The following is a 14957-nucleotide window of genomic DNA, read 5'->3' as shown; positions in this document are numbered from 1 at the left end:
GCAGCTGATGAAATGGACTTGATCAAATAATAAAGAGAACTTGGATGCTGTGAGGAATAAGGAGTGGGATAATTAAGACACATTAGCGAGCTCAGCGGGAAACAAAGAAGTCAGCTCAAAGAAGTCACCTTTCTCTTAAAAGGAAGAGAAAGAGAAGGTACTCTTTAGGGGGTTGGGTTTTTTTTCCCCTCATTTGCCTTTGAGATGTCAGACTTATTTTTCACATCTTCATTTTTCTCCTGATTCTTTGTTTGTTCTTGGAGGGCAGGAGGTATGAAGTGTTCCCCACCTACTCAAGTGCCCCAGCTGCAATTTTTTGTGGTGGAGTCTGGTGGAGCTGGGAGGACAATAAAAAGCATTGAGCCCCGTGGGGAGCCTCAACCACAAAGACAGTGAGTCAAACTGTGCTTCTCCAATGTCCCTTTTTCTTCTGAAATGTCACTAACACTGGCTTCTATCTTTAAAAAAAAAACATATATTTTTGAAAGTACAAGAAAGCTAAGGGCAGACTGCTGCTTTTAAAGACTCCGAGTGTCAACAGAAGACGGAGAAGTGTAAAGAACATAAGCCTCCCCACTCCCAGCTTTTGAGCATCACTGGATCACTGGTGGGTTATAGCTTGCTTGCTTGCTTGATTAATTGGCGGGGTTTGTTTTGTTTGTTTGGGGAGGGGCTGACTTAAACTACGGTTCAGTCACTGTATGAGTCTAAATTAGTAAATGTGATTTCAATTTGGGTTATTTCTTTAGATTTTCTGTCTCCATATTCAAATTTAGATCTTCTCTGGTTCGAGCAAGCAAGCAAGCATGTGTGTGTGTGTGTGTGTGTGTGTGTGTGTGTGTGTGCGCAATTTCTTCTGGAGGCTATACAACAGTTAGTGACAGACTATGCTTTACATAGTAACAACTTCCATTGTACCTGTTCTCTGTCCTGTGTGACTTTGACAGTAAATAAAAAGAAGGCAACTCTGTCTCTCCCCATGAGTACAAGCACATGTGATCACAGTACAACTTCTGAGGCTAGACCATAAGGTAAGCACAGCCTCCTGGCTCACCAGTGGAAGAACTCAGTCACTGCAGTGTTAGGAAGCCAAGTTCAATACCCTGAACACCAGTCACGTTCAGATACCCTGAACAGTAGTTCACAGAGGGATAACAGATTGCAGTCAGCTTCAACCAGGAGACCACTGCTCTTTCTAGCACCAAGGGCTTTAGCCTTCCAATCCTTGCAGAGAGACTCCATGCAGCAGAGAGCAACAGCAGGTCCCTTTACAAACACACAGGTTTATGGACCCTCGGCACAGAGTTGTAGTTTGGCAACACTCAGCTCCCAGTGCTTGGCAGGGAAAGAGAACAGTAAACTGGAAAACTGTAGTTCAGATCCCAGGGTCTCCATCTGGTAAACATGAACAAACCATTTAACACCTATGATCCTCGGGCTCTTCATTAACAAATGGGATTAATATCTGCACATGGGTTTTTGTCCAGGACCATAGAAAATAGTGTGCAGGAAACACTTTATGAACATAAAGAAAAACTATTCAAACACAAAGCAGGTTATTTTTAAATTTCAGAAAAGTCTTGTTGCATCCAATCAGGAATCCTACCTGGCCCCAGGTGAGGGTATTCAGTCAGCCCCCCAGGTGAGACTCTGTTGCTTTAACTGTGACATAGTTCTGGTATCCAGGAGAAATCCAGGAAGAAAATGAAGATGTATGTGAAACTCATTCGGCTTTATACTCCAACCAAATGTGCCACCAGGAGCATTAAATGGCACAATATATTCTTATTAGGGTTTAATGTACAACATTTCTTGGGGACTTCCTCTGTTCTTAATTGCAAGGCAGGCTTGTCCCCACCCCATGGAGAAAGCTGAAATGCTTCCCTAGGGGCACGCTCAGAGCCTTAGAGTTAGTAAGTGAGCAAGGAAGGAACGAGCCCCTAACTCTGGGGCATCTGAATGCCTTTCTTGCCATTACTTCCTTGCCAATTACTGCTCTGGGTTAGAGGCTATCTGGAGGAATTTTTCCAAATGTGTTAGATCTCTCCTACCCCTGTCTCTGCTTCTACCTAAATGTATCTCTGTCTCTATCTACTTGGGCCTCTGTCTCTATATCTCTACCTATCACTGTCTGACTCTACCTCTTTCTCCATCTTGCCCTTTCCTGTATCGCTTTACCACTCTGCCTTCTAAGATCTTAGAGTTCTGAGTTGGTTTAAACCTTTCCTGGGAGGTTTCCTGTTCAGCTTCGCCAGTGCTTGTGGAATGTGTTCTCTGAGCTCAGACACACTACCTGCCTCTGTCTGTCTTTGTCTCTGTCTCTATCTCTGTCTGTGCCTCAGCCTCTACCTCTGTCTCTGCCTCTCTCTGTCACTTTTTGTCTGTGTCTCTGTCTCTCTCTGTCTCTCTATCTCTCTGTTTGTTGCTATATATCTCTGACTCTCTGTGTCTGTCTCTCTGTCTATCTCTGTCTCTCTGTGTCTGTCTCTCAATCTTTTGCCTGTCTCTATCTGTCTCTCTCTCTCTCTCTCTCTCTCTCTCTCTCTCTCTCTCTCTCTGTGTGTGTGTGTGTGTCTATCTCCCTGTCTCTCTCTGTCTCTGTCTCTGTCTCTCTCTCCTGGTGAAAACCTAAGGAAGCAACAAGCGCAGGCCCATCTGATAAATGAGAGATGCTTGGCCTTACCCAGCACGTGTCAGTGAGGAGGAGAACTGGGCAGAGTGAAGACCAGAGGCCATATGAAAAGGCTGCAAATTAGTATACAAGTCTCCCTGCCCCACCTCACTGTGTGGGCTGATTAGGAACCGGCTGAAGCAACTAGCACAGAGAGGTGCTCCAGGGAAAGGTGACCTGTGGCTCATTATAATACTTAAATGCACATCCTTAAAATAGAGACTTAAGATGCTTATGGGACGCGTGAAGCATGAAGGTTTATGAAGAACTACATGCAACAGAGTGTGCACAAGAAAGTGCACACTATGAAAATGACCTCAAAGCACATGCTGTGCAAGTGAGCCAGAAAGCCCCTACTATGTGACATAAAGCTCTGCTCTGTGTAGTAGGTGCCATTGAACTTTTAAATTCTCTCCCTCTGCACTCTGCTTCCTCTGCTTCTAGCAAACTGTCCTTGCTTTCCTTACCAGCTCCTTGTTGTGGTACACAAGAACCTGGACCACCTAGAGTGGTACAGTCTGAACCCCTATTTCCCCAGCAGAGAACCTGACTCCTCCTTCATGGCCCACCCACATGAATCCTGTTGGGGCTGGGATGGGCTGCTTTCCCTTCATTTGTTTCTACGCAATTCTGGAAGCCTGAGATGACGTTATTCGATTTCAAATCATGTCAATTAGCTCCTCAAACTGAGTCAGCACTTGGATTTTATAAAGGCTACACTCATTGTGTGATAGAAGCAAGATTATTTTATGAATAAGGTTATCATCTTGTTGATTATAAGCAAAATTGAATTTTTTTTCACAGTAGGGACATTAGTGTAGCCAAGCAAAGCAGAGAAACGTGCTTACTTTGCTAAAATATGTATCTTCCGAACGAGATCACCAGGGAAGAGATCTGAGGTAACACCAGCGACACCAGTCACCATGCAAACCCACCAGACGTTTACACGGCTTAATCGTCCCTTCCTGGTACGAGAAAAGGTAAGCTTGACACTCAAATTCCGTTGACTCTGAGGCCACCAACATATTTAAAAATGGTGTGAGCCTGTGACATTTACAAGCACCAAATTCATGTAGGGAATAAATCTGGAATCACCTATAATCACCGAGTATGCAACTTTGTTCATATCTAGCGTTTCCTGGGGACTTGTGCTTCTTAAACGGGAATATTCAAAAAATGCTGAGCGATATCTGCGCCACGGGGCACCATCTCCCTCCACCGAAGAAGTCCTAGACACTGCCAAAGTGTGAAAATCGGGGTACCCAGAGACACAGAAGCAGGGAGGACTGAGCAGTTGAGAGCAGCCACCCTTGTCCTGTCTCAGCAGCTACATGGGACAGACAGGCTTGGCTTTGCCGCAGGGGACAGGTGTGTGGGCTGAGCTCAGCAAATCGAATAGCACACCTGGGATGAAGTCTGTGTAGTTCTCAGCTTGAAACAATTCCCCATTTCAATTCCATACGGCCCTCCATGTACGGCGTCAGTTTTGCTTAGCTGCGGCAGCCACAAAGCAGCAATTTATTGAAGAGCTGAAACGACTCTCCTTCAATGGGCTGACAGGCAAATATTTGAGGGAACGCTTCGCTGGCCGCCTACCGTTGTGAACAGACATCTGCCAGCGCTGTTGATTGGCACCCTTCCTGAGTTAAGTCATCTTGCCCAGCCTTGCTAAAAACTCTCAAGTACAAGTTTATTCTTGTCGCTTGCATACCATTCTCTGGAGGGCTGTTCCAAGGATGCCTGCAGAGAAAAGCTTCCTTCCTTTCCTCTCAACCCAAGTCTCTGAGGACCATAAGGAGGGGGAGTCAGGGAAACTTCCCTGGTAGAAGTGAAGATCCAGGGCTGGAGAGATGGCAGAGCGGTTAAGAGCACCAGCACCAACTGCTCTTCTGAAGGCCGTGAGTTCAAATCCCAGCAACCAACCACATGGTGGCTCACAACCATCCGTAACATCTCTCTTCTGGAGTACTTACATATAATAAACAAATAAATAAAAAAAAATTAAAAAAGAATTGAAAATCCATTGTTAAGGTCTCTTCCGATGGTGTCTTTGTTTAACTTTTGAAGCTCCACACAGCAGTCAGATGAAAACGAAGATGTTAAGACTTTAGAAGAAACACTCGTCCATATCGCTAATGGGTTTTATGATGAGATGTGGAGAAACTGGTGCCTAACTATCCACCCTCCCTCACCAAGTGATTGTTAAATGTGTTTCCGTGAGAAACGAACTCAGCCAAAGAGTGCTCGCTGAACTACAAAATCAACATTCTGAAATAGCTCCATGGATATTTTCTGCTTTCAAAATGTGTTTTGTCACCTCACACCGTATGGAAGCTTCTGGAAGCATGCCGTGTGTCCTGCTGTCTGTGCTATGGAAGGAAGAGCACAGCTCCCGCTGTCCTCTGCCGAGATCATTTTATTTAACAAGGTTGTGAAATCAACTAGGGTTCTTACTTTCCAAGGGAGAGATCTAAGATTTGGTGAGCTCACTGGCCCTCCGCGCTGTGGCTTGGGATTGAGGTGTCCTCCCAGGGCTCATGTATTGAACTATAGTTGTGTTCAGCAGTGGGAGATGATTAGGTCTGGAAGATTCTGGCCTCATCTGGATATTGTTCCTTTGAGGGGTACATAAGCTCAAAACATCATTGGGAAATGGGGAACACTTGAAGAGGTAGGACTGGTCGGAGGAAACAGATCCCTGGGAATGTGGCTGGGAAGGCTGGGTCTTAGGCTGAGCAACTCTGCTCCCATCAAGACTTAGTCCTGCCATGAGCTTTAGCCTCATTTTAGAACCAAAATGACCATGGTCTGGAACCTCTGAAACCAAGATCTGAAATTAAGTCTTTGTCTTTTTCATTTAAGTTTTTGCTCTGCTATTTTGTTACGGTAGTAGAGACCTGACTTACATAGCCCTACAAGAAGTGTTTTAAGAACTGGACCCTGCCTGGTCTTTGATTCTGAAGCCCATGGCTTTGACTCTTCACTGAGTACTAGAATGCCATATTGATCAGTTTTACTGACTTATTGGTTTTATACTGAGACCCATATCCTTTCCAATTTCATGTAAAAATGAGAGCAAATATAAAGTATTTAAGAACAAGAGTATGACTGTGAGCTGGTGTCCTCGATCCACACCCTACCCATGAACCTTGCCCCAACCTTGATTCATCTGTCAAAGATTTGCCAATAGTGTCTGTCATAGTCAGGGTTTCTATTCCTGCACAAACATCATGACCGAGAAGCAAGTTTGGGAGGAAAGGGTTTATTTGGCTTACACTTCCGTACTGCTGTTCATCACCAAGGAAGTCAGGACTGGAACTTAGGCAGGTCAGAAAGCAGGAGCTGATGCAGAGGCCATGGAGGGATGTTCATTACTGGCTTGCTTCTCCTGGCTTGCTCAGTCTGCTCTCTTATAGAACCCAAGACTGCCAGCCTAGAGATGGTCCCACCCACAAGGGGCCTTTCCCCCTTAATCACTAATTGAGAAAATCCGCCACAGCTGGATCTCATGGAGGCATTTCCTCAACTGAAGCTCCTTCCTCTGTGATAACCCCAGCCTGTTTCAAGTTGACTCATAAAACCAGCAGTACAGTGCCTCCATCTCTCCTTGAGCTTACTATATATAGTGTTTTGAAAGAGAATGGCCCCATTGGCTCATGCACTATGTTTAGCCTCCAGCTGGTGGAACTATTTGGGAAGGATTAGGAGGTGTGGCCATGTGGAGGTATATCATGGATGGTGGATTCTGAGGTTTCAAATGCCATTCCCAGTTAGCTTTTTCTGCCTCTTTCTTTGCCTTGTGTCTGTGAATCAGATGTAAGCTCTCAACTGCTGCTCCAGTGCCATGCTTGCCTGCTGCCATGCTCCCTGCCATTATAGTCATGGACTCTAACCCTCTGGAGCTATGAACCCCAATTAAATGCTTTCCTTTATAAATTGCTTACTAGGCCAACTAGGAAACTATCTTGGGTGTGTTCCACACTGGGAGACATTCTAGTTCAGGAGAGAGCCTTTTGCACGAACATTTGAGGGGCCTGGAGGCAGACTTCTCACAATGGAAGAACAGATCATGGTAGGACAGACTTAGGTAAGAGTTGACAAGCTGTAGGTGTGCCTTTCCTTAATAGCTGTCCCAGAGATATTCAAACTGTGACTTGTTCAACCAGGTTGTGCCAGCAGATCCTGCTGTGAGTGGGGCACTCCTACTTCCTGTGAGCCCAATTAACTTGATGTCACTACAAAAATCTATGACTCATAATTTGCCAGACCCTCCCTGGGGACAGTCAGTGACATCAGTGCTCCAACTCTCTTCAGAAACATGTGGATGACAGATAAAAGCCTGATTTGGAAGACATGTGAAAGCTGGGCTGGCCAGAAACATACAGGAAATGCTGACCCCTGCAGGTGATGTGGAAGAACAGATGTTCTCTGGGGGCTACTGTCGGGAGGACCAGACCCAAGGGGTGGGGCTCAGAAGGCAGATTTTTGCCTCAATTTTCAAACAATTCCGATGTGAGTAGTGTCACTAGAGTTAACCCTGAGCAGCACTGCTCTGGGAGGGGATTAAGTTGTAAACTAAGGTGGCCCAGTTCTGTCCAGTTTAATATTTTAGAACTGTAATATCCCCCTAGCAGGCTATAGGCTTATTATGCTATAAACAAACTTTATGCTGTTGGTTCTGGACCATCTGACAGAAAGGTATAGTGGAAGACCCTAAGGAAAGGACTACCTTAGCTACTTACCACATGCATTTCCTTAAGGTCTCTACTGCTATGAAAAGATACTACAATCATGGCAATGGTTGTAACAGAAAGCATTAGGGGCTGGAGAGATGGCTTAGTGGTTAAGAGCACTGACTGCTCTTCCAGAGGTCCTGAGTTCAATTCCCAGCAACCATATGGTGGCTCACAACCATATGTAATGGGATCTGATGCCTTCTTCTGGTGTGTCTGAAAACAGCTACAGTGTACTTGTATACATTAAATAAATAAATAAATCTTTTAAAGCAGGAGGGGGGTTGATGAAGAGATGGCTCAGAGGTTAAGAGCACTGACTGCTCTTTCAGAGGTCCTGAGTTTGATTCCCAGCAACCACGTGTTGGCTCACAACCATCTGTAATGGGATCTGATGCCCTCTTTTGGTGTCTCTGAAGACAGGTACAGTGTACACGTATACATAAAATAAAAAAGACTCTTTCTCAATAAGAGTAACAATAATAACAATTTTTTTTAAAAAGAAAGTATTTATTTGGGGCTGGCTTACAGTTCAGAGGCCTAGTCTGTTATTGTCATGGCATGAACCATGGTGCCAGGCAAACATGGTGCTGGAGAGAAACTGAGAGTTCTACATCTGGATTAGCAGGCAGCAGGAAAAGTCTATGAACCATTGGGCCTATGTTGAACTTCTGAAACCTCAAAGCCCACCCCTGGTGACGTACTTCCCCCAACAAAGGCCACCTCCTAGTAGTGCCACTCCCTCTGAGCCTATAAAGGCCATTGAATTTAACCCACCACATTCACGGTCTTGATCCTGTGTGCTAACCTCAGCAGCCATCCTTTGACACAAAATGAAGAAGAGTCTTTATAGGAAAGTTGTAAATTATAGAAATGTTGCAACTCATACATTTAATGAGATAATGCTCACCACAAACACATTTTATAAACTAAAAATGCTGTACTCGTGTGGAATATCATTGAGGTTTTATGAGGTTGGAAATAAAAGGCTCTTGAGGCTGATAGCACTTGGTATGGATTACAGTACTGCAAGATGGCTCTGGGAACATGGCATGGCAGCCAACCATGACATGCTGGGCACAGAGATTTCTCCAGCTTCCCGTCCAATTCTAAAGATTATTTTAATGTGCCAAGGCTGAACCCGGGTGTTTACTTGGAAGTTGTCATGCTTTTATTTTGACTTATTCCAAATTTGAAAAGAAAAAAAATGATATACTGGTTACTTTCCAGGTCCATGGAGAGTTGTTGGAATTTCCTTCCTAATTAAAGATGGTAGTAGATGGAAATGCACTTCATTCTGTCTGTCCAAAGCTCATCACTAGGCGGGAGGAGAGCTACCCAGGATGCTCATTCAGGGTCCCAGTGTAGAGCAGGCACCACAGTGGATCACAGTGTCTTTCTGTTTGCTCCTCTTAGAAGCTGTGCAGACGATGATGCTTTTGAGGTCTGTCTCTTTGCTGTGACATCTAGTTCTGCTGCCTCGTTGTTCTGTCCAAGGCTTAAGCTGGAACAACACTTCTAAGTGTCTATGGGCACAAATTCATTACATTCACTGCCACTCTGTTGTGTGTGTGTGTGTGTGTGTGTGTGTGTGTGTGTGTTTGGAAAAGAGGCTCTCACAGGCTTGGGCCAGCTGGCCAATGAACCAGGGCTTTATCTGTCTCCCTTTTACCATGGTTAGGGTTACAAATGCACACACCATACCCAGCTTTTCCCCACATAGTGTCTGGGAATCGAACTAGGGTCCTTGTGCTGTCAAGGCAAGGATTTTATACAATGACATATCTCTACTGTGCTGCTTCTACATTCTTGCACAATTCAGTCCAGCCAGAAGTTGTGGAACTGCCAATCTGGGAAGCAGTCCTTTGTCTGTACTGTGAACAGAGTTGAGCCTATCTTGTTCAACACAGCAGCAAACGTAGTAAGGCAAACTTCCTTTATTACTGTGAGCCCTTTAGGCTGTGGGCTGACACTCACGGACATGGTCCTGGCAGTTTGGAAGTCAAAGATCAAAGTGGCAGTATTGTACTTTCTGGGGAGGATCCACTGGTCACAAATTTTGTCTGTTCTACCACAGCTTCCTGTGGTGGGACATGAAAGTGACAGGACAGGAGTTGACATCAGGCAAGAGGTGACTTTCTTAAAAAACTCTCCTTGGCAGAGATAAAGCTGAGGTAGCCTAGAAGCAGAGTTCTCCTTTCATTAAAGGAGAGCTGAAACAGAAGGCTCCCCAGTCCACTCACTGTAAGAAAACTTTGTAAGTATTACAATACTTTGGAAAAGTACTAGCTTTGGGCCATTGTCCCTTGCGGTGGTTGGAATAGAAATGGCCCCTACAGACTCATGTGTTAGAATGCTTGTCCACAGGGAGTCACACTATTAGGACGTGTGGCCTAATTGGAGAAAGTGTGTTATTGGGCGTATGCTTTGAAGTCTCAGATCCAAGCCATCCCCAGTGTGACATTCACTTCCTGCTGGCTGCTGATCCAGATGTAGAACACTCAGCTACCTCTTCTGTACCATGTCTGGACTAAATCTCTGAAGAAATAAGTCAGCTCTAATTAAATACTTTCCTTTATAAGAGTTGCCGTAGTCATGGTGTCTCTAACAGCAATAAAACCCTAAGATATCCCTTAATTAGCAGAAAGTCCTTGGGCAAGTAGTTGGGACCTATGATTTTCTATATCTACCTATCAAGGAGATTAGAAGTCTTCCTGAACCCAAAGTTAAGTTCTGGGGGAACTGAGGTATGTTAAGCTTGGTTGGCACATAGTAGGTATGGTGGTTTGAATATGCTTGGCCCAGGGAGAGGCACTATTAGGACCCAGTCTTCTCCTGTTTGCTTTCAGAATAAGATGTAGAACTCTCAGTCTCTCAGCTCTTCTTGTGCCATATGTACCTGGAAGCTGCATGTTCTTGCCTTGATAATAATGGACTGAACCTCTGAACTTATAAGCTAGCCCCAATTAAATATTGTACTTTATAAGAGTTGTCATGGTCATGGTGTCTCTTTACAGCAATTGAAACCTAACTAAGACAATAGGGATATAACAAAACTTTCCTCTATGTCTCTGATGAGAATATCTATTTTTTTTCCCAAGATAATGAGGATCCATTTATAGAAAGACCAAACAGAGTGCAAATAATTCAAGTAAAGGCAGAAAGATTCTAATTGCCATTTAACCAAACTTTAGGGACATTTCCAAGCTGTTCCTCCCCTCTGGCAGCCCAAGAGGAGCAGTAGGCTTACCTGCTTCAGGTCTGGGAAGTAGACTGTGTCGTGTCCAGCAAGGGCTCCAGAGAGCCCTGCCACTGCCTTCCTTCAGAGCTGTGTTCTGGACACTGGGTTTTATGTTGCAATATTAACAGGGCTCTGCAATCCTAAATGCTGTAAATCTTCCTCCCGATTCCTGCAGAAGTAATTGCCTCGCATGCATAAAACAGCCTGCTGAAAAGAGTTCCAGGCTGCTCCTCAACTCCCTTTCCACTGAGTAAGCATTCCTATAAAGATGGCTCTGGCACCCAGATGGTCTGTGGGAGGAAATCACCAGCAACTCATCGCGCCAAGACACACAGAAGGTCTATGGTTCACAATGGAAAGGTAGGTATCTCGAACAAGGCAGAGCCCAGGGTAATAAAAATGCCTTTTATTTCCTACTTTCTTTCACAGTAGTAGGCTTTATTCTGAATCTCACCAGAGGCTTGTAAGGCATTAAAAGCAATAGTTCCCTGCCGCCCGCCCCCCCCCCAACTGTTTTTGTTTCCTAGAACTGAGTTTGCCTAGGTAGGCAAGGCTGCTCTCTGCAAGAGGGTGGAAAGGTTGAGAAATGTCATTGTCTGTGGGGACACTTTCTAAAGGTCTGGGGTGAAGGACAAAGGTGCTATCACCTCACCTAAAGGGGCAGGCAATTCACAAAGCACATTTCTGTCCTTATAGTATGCTATGTCTGTTCAGCCATGCAGTAATTCACAGGGATGGGTGGCATATAAATTGCCATACATCAGAATTCAGAATTTGAGGTCTGGTGAGGATCCATTCTTCATAGATAGTCTGACTGTATTCTCACTTGGGAGGGGAGCCACAAGTTCTTTCAAGTCTCTCCTTAGATGGATGCTAATCCCACCAAGGGGTTTTCCTCTCATGGCCTGATCACCTCGCAAGGCCCTCAGTCCTTTCAAAAATTATCTCTCTCTGTCTCTCTGTCTCTCTGTCTCTGTCTCCGTCTGTCTCTGTCTCTCTGTCTCTCTGTCTCTCTCTCTCTCTCTCTCTGTGTGTGTGTGTGTGTGTGTGTGTGTGTGTGTACTGATATGAAACAAATCATATGGAAGCCAGAGGGCAAGCCTGTAGAATCAGCTTTCTCCTTCATCTCCTGGAGGTTCTAAGAATTTCCTTCCTTTCTACCTTCTCTCTCTCTCTCTCTCTCTCTCTCTCTCTCTCTCTCTCTCTCTCTCGTCTTCTTCTCTTTTTTTCTTTCTCCCTCTTCTGTTTATTTCTGTCTCTCACCTGGTCTACCTCCTTTCCTCTTTCTTGTTTTTCCTCTTCTCTCTCCTCTTCTTCATTCTTAAAAAATTCTTTTTCTTTCTTTCTTTCTTTCTTTCTTTCTTTCTTTCTTTCTTTCTATTTTTTTCTTTTTTTTTCTTTTTTGACTCAGGGTCTCATTATATATTTCTGACTGTCCTGGAACAATGAAGATCGGGCTGGTCTCAAACTCACAGAGATGTGACTGCCTCTGCATCTGGAGTGCTGAGATTAAAGGTGCTAACCACCATGCCCCAGATCGCTTCCTCCTCCTCCTCTTCTCCATCTTAACTTTCATCCTTTACCATGTCATCTGTTTGTATGTCTGAGTCTTTCTGACTCTGTTTCTTCTATATCACAACATGTACATCAATTCCACAGGTTTCTTAAACCTTCTGAAACTCATTCATGCAAACTGAGGAAAGAGGCTAGTAGACACCCCCATCTCCCCCCATACCCAATAATCTTGCTTTGATTTATATTCCAGCTGTGAATTAAGTTTTGACCCTGTAAACTGTGGAAGATAAAATTATACTACGCTGCTTACTGACAAGTTCCCTGGCAGAGGTGACGAAGGGTTGATTTGAGTTCCTATTATGGCAGTTCCAGGGTGCAATCTGTCATGTAGGAGGAAGGCATAGGGGGCAGGAGCTTGAATCAGCTAGTCACACTCCATTGTCAAGTAGCAGAAGAGTGAATACCAACCAGCCTTGGTATGTCAAGTTGCAGTAAGACTAGGCACATCTCCTATTGAAGAGAGACAAGGCAGCCCAATAGGGGGGAAAGGGTCTGAAAAGCAGGCAATAGAGTGAGAGACGGTCCTGTTCCTACTGTTAGGAGTTCCACATGAAGACCAAGCTACACAACTGTTACACATGTACAAAGGGCCTAAGTCAGTCTTACTCATGCTCCCTGGTTGACAGTTCAGTCTCTGTGAACCCCTATTGGCCCAGGTTAGTTGATTTTGTAGGGTTTTTTTTTATGGTATCCTTGACCTCTCTAGTTCCTTTAGTCCTTCCTTTCCCTTTTCCACAGGATTGCCCTAAGCTTCGCTTAATGTTTGGCTGTGGGTCTCTGCATCTGTTTCTATCAGTTGCTGGGTGAAGCCTCTCTGATGATAATTATGCTAGGCTCCTGTCTGCAAGTGTACCAGAATACCATTAGCAGTGTCGGGAGTGGGTTCCCTCTCATGGCATAGATCTCAAGCCTGGCCAGCCATTGGTTAGCTACTCCCTTAATTTCTTCTCCATCTTTACCTCTGCACTTCTTGTAAGAAGGACAAATTGTGGGTAGACAAATTGTAAAATTATGGCTGGGCTGGTGTCACAATCCCTCCATTGGAAGTCTTGTTACAGGAGATGGCCAGTTCAGGCTCCGTATCTCCATTGCTAGGAATCTTAGCTAGGGTCACCCTGATAGATTCCTTCCCTTTACTGAAGAGAAAGGGAGGAGGAGTGGATGGGGGAGGGGAGGTGGGGAGAAGAGGGAGGGGAAGCTGCAGTCAAGATGTAAATCAATAAACAAACAATTTTTAAAAAAGCATCAGCAGCAGAAGAGTGAACAGTGCTCAGCCTACCCACTCCCTCCTTCCCTCTCGTTTTTATTCATTTCAGCATCCCAGCTCCTGTAATGATGCTACCGACATCTCACCATCTAGGGTAAGTCTTCCTATCTTAGTTAAGTCACTGTTGAACCTTCCTCACAGATATGCATGTCCAGAGGTGTGTCTTTTCAGTGATTTTAGATTTTGTCAACTTGACTCTCAATTCTAACCATTACTGTGCTCCTTTCCACAGCCACAAACTCAGTTCTTATTGATGAGAGATTCATGCAAGGCCCACATCAAACAGTGTCCCTCAATGAACTGGGAGACTGTTGCATTCATTCTGCCCGCAAAGCAACACAGAACAGCAATGCATCTTGTGAAGATCCTTCAACCTGGACTCTGCAGAGAACATTCCTGTGTGTGTGTGTGTGTGTGTGTGTGTGTGTGTGTGTGTGTGTGTACTCCTGGCTATTCACTGCCTGGCTCGGAAGCCTGTGTAACCTCTATTATGTGACAAGGCTATCTGCACATCACTACCTAATCACTGGACCATACAATCACCATCCAGATTTCCCTCCCATCCAAACCCAAGTGTGGATCCCAGAACCATGAAAGCCAGATAGGTAGCAAACATCTGCAGTCTTAGTGCCCCTAAAGGTACATGAGAGGTAGACACAAGAGCATCCCCAGATGTTCACAGACCAGAAGCTCCCATGGCATACATAGTGGAGATCAAGAGACCCTGTGTCTCAAACAAGGTGGAAGATGAGGATTCATATTTAAAGTTGTCTTCTGACCTCTTCATATGTACTGTGGCACACACAAACACACACATACACAGAAAGAGACACATAGACAGACAGAGACAGGGTAGGACTGACTTTTGTATCAGTATTACAATGTTTGAATACTTCACAGGAAGCTGCGTTAAGTCTAGGTTTCTGCATTAGAAAGGAAAGCACTACAGCAAGAATCACTTGGAAAAGCCCAAGTCCTTGCATGTAAGGTTAGCAGGGGTTTGGGGGAAGACTGTGGAGCACTGGGATGGAGGATGGGATCCAGTGTAGAAGTGCTCTACTCCCATCTTTGCTACATGTGAATGGGCACCCGAGCTGTTTCTCTTAATCCCTCCTGCCTCTGTGTCCTCACCTGAGGAGTGAGGAAGGTGTTGCATAAAACCAAGGTTGCGGTAGCACCTTGCAGATTGTGCAAGGCATTGACAATAAATGGGAATAACCCTGGGTTTTGTCCTGAATCCCAGCCATTCTGCATATCTGGAACTTATGAGACCAGTGGCTCAGAAAGCTTGGGACTATCTGGACCTCATTTTTAGTCACTCTCCAAAGCCATTCTCTAAGCAGAGGGCCTTGAGCAACAGAGATCCAAGTGATCTGGGAATGACCCAGGTTAAAACCTCCACTGAACAGAAGCCTGGTGCATGCAGTGGTCCCCCCTATTAGGAAGCCCTCTGTCCCTAAGACTGACAGT

Source organism: Mus caroli, chromosome 12, assembly GCF_900094665.2.
Source record: "Mus caroli chromosome 12, CAROLI_EIJ_v1.1, whole genome shotgun sequence".
Classification (NCBI taxonomy): Eukaryota; Metazoa; Chordata; class Mammalia; order Rodentia; family Muridae; genus Mus; species Mus caroli.
This window is presented reverse-complemented; position numbering follows the sequence as displayed.